Source organism: Octopus bimaculoides, chromosome 3 (assembly GCF_001194135.2).
Source record: "Octopus bimaculoides isolate UCB-OBI-ISO-001 chromosome 3, ASM119413v2, whole genome shotgun sequence".
NCBI classification, from domain to species: Eukaryota; Metazoa; Mollusca; class Cephalopoda; order Octopoda; family Octopodidae; genus Octopus; species Octopus bimaculoides.
Window position 1 is genome coordinate 45,981,690 of NC_068983.1, and position 2,500 is coordinate 45,984,189.

General features: G+C 39.8%; 1 protein-coding gene across 1 annotated transcript in view; it reads left to right on the plus strand.

The window, feature by feature from the left end:
* LOC106872296 (zonadhesin) overlaps positions 1-2,500 on the plus strand; it is a 79,108-nt gene that overhangs the window by 8,836 nt on the left and 67,772 nt on the right. The gene's annotated exons all lie outside the window — the stretch shown is intronic.

Genomic DNA, 2,500 nt, shown 5'->3' on the forward strand with positions numbered 1-2,500 from the left:
ACATAGGAATACTCTCGTATCTGTTTGTTTAACTATCCATATGGCTATATTTTTTCTACTCTAGACACAAGGCCCGAAATTTTGGGGGAGGCAGCCAGTCGATTAAGTCGACCCTAGTACGAAACTGGTCCTTAATTCATCGACCCCGAAAGGATAAAAGGCAAAGTCGACCTCGGCGGAATTTGAACTCAGAACGTAAAGACAGACGAAATACCGCTAAGCATTTCGCCCGGTGTGCTAACGTTTCTGCCAGCTTTCATATAAGTATATTCATGCTTGTACACATAGGTGTATCCGTCTATAATTTACAAATGTGAGACATGTGTCAAAATATCAATACACTCGATGTTTTAGCCTACAGTCAACAATAGGTAATCAATTGTAACTGGTAAGCAGATATCTAATTTGCTTTCGCCTTCAAATATTAAGGCAATTGTTTGCAATTTATACAAACAATCTACGCAGGTGGGCACACAAACATATACATACATGAATGCACACAACTAACGTTCAAATCTTTAAGTCAGGTTGTGAGCTTAAATTGATCAAAAATTTAAGTCAGGTTGTATGTTTGAATTGATCAAAGCTTTAAGTCATGTTGTGTGTTTAAATTTATATATATGCACATACACATATATACGGTCTTGCAGATAAATTGAGACAATTTTTGCGATGCATAAAACTGGTTATAAATACTAAAATAATGGTAGTAGACAGATACAATTTCACTGTAATATTTATTACAATAAAAATATTTATCACACAATATGGGCGCCCTTTTGGACAATTATTGCCTCCACTCGAGAACGAAACTTTTTTGGAGCTGGTGATTTCGCGTGTTGCAGGTAAGATGCAGGTCTAAGACTCTTCACACTCGAGTGTGGCGAAGCATTGGTCGTTGCTTGAGTTATGCCCCATAAAATGTAATCAAGAATGTTGAAATCTAGGCTTTTACTGGGCCAGATGTTGGCCCTTACAAAAAATGGCACCAAGAAAAGCCTGTGTCATTTTTAACCCATGGCATAGTGCAGAATCCTGGATAAGCACCACATATGTGCTGATCTTCAAGCTAGTCTCAACGAACTGTGGATCCATGACACCTCCATCACTCGCCACGGCTTCAAATACCATCACAGAGGCAGGATTCTTAATCTCAAACACAGGGCGGACACCAGAAGCGTTGCATGCAATCAATCGAGAATTTCTGCGAATCACCTCAGCATCCACAGTGGACTCTTTCCAGTTAATAAACACGAGTTTTTACGGCAACTTGATGCTTGATGAATAATAGAAGCTGTGGGCATCTCTGAGCTCTGATTACTTTGGCTTTGACTGTTGGGATGTGACGGCATCGTCGAACATAGCTAGTCATGCCAAGGTCCCTGCTCACAGCTCTGGATATGATGGAGACACATTGCGTTTCTTTGCAAGAGTTGTCATGGATGTAGATGGGTTGACTTCAATCGAGCGTTTGAAGCCAGCGAGAAACTTTGGATTGCGCTTGGAATCACTTCGAATCTTGTGTTCTTTTCTATCAATCTTTCTCTCTTCTTTGGAATGGTTATACACACGATAAACTGTGTATAACATAAAATATACCTGACAAATACTGCAGTTAATGTAATTAACTTGCCCCGCGCCCTCACAACAGCAGGTCATACGTTCGATGGTCATATAGTTCACTGCTGCTATTAAAAACTAAAATAGTGCACGACTTTTTGTCCTGGTGTATTTGTTCATGTTTAGCTTCGAAGCCAGTTCGACTTTGCTCTTACTGGTTGACTAAGCAACCAATAATAGCAAGAGACTCCCTCAGAGACTCTCTCAGAGCATGAATGAAAATATTTTCTGTGCATACGGTCGTAGTGAGGTTAAATCATGTGTAACAGTGTAGACGGGGTTCAAAAGATTTTTGTTACAATATGTCAGGAAGAATAATATGATTGGACGCTACATGTCTTTTGCGGCGGTGATAGAATATTTGAGGAGTGTTCTTTACGTTCTGAGTACAAATTCCGCCGAGGTCGACTTTTCCTTTCATCCTTTCGGGGTCGATAAATTAAGTACCAGTTGCGGACTGGGGTCGATTTAATCGACTGGCCCGCTCCCCCAAAATTTCGGGCCTTGTGCCTAGAGTAGAAAAGAATATTTGCGGAGTGTATGGAGTTTTAGTTTCAAAGAAAGTGGAGAAATTTGCTGCTTGTATACGCGGTAACACCTTGATACTGTGAGGCCTGAGTTCCATGTTGACAGGACCCTAATACTAAATAAAATTCTAAACACGGTATGCAAATTAGTAGCCCGTTTTCTGTAGTACTGGATTTATGGAGTATATAAACAGATTGGTTGTTCCCCTCTTAGGGATTGGTTAAACTGATGTTGACACCTAGCAATGATAAGAGCCCAACACTGTTCGAAAATCAATTAATCATCTCTTTCAATACAGAGGGAGATAACTAAATTAATCTTCTTTATACATGTATCTACTATATAGGTTGCA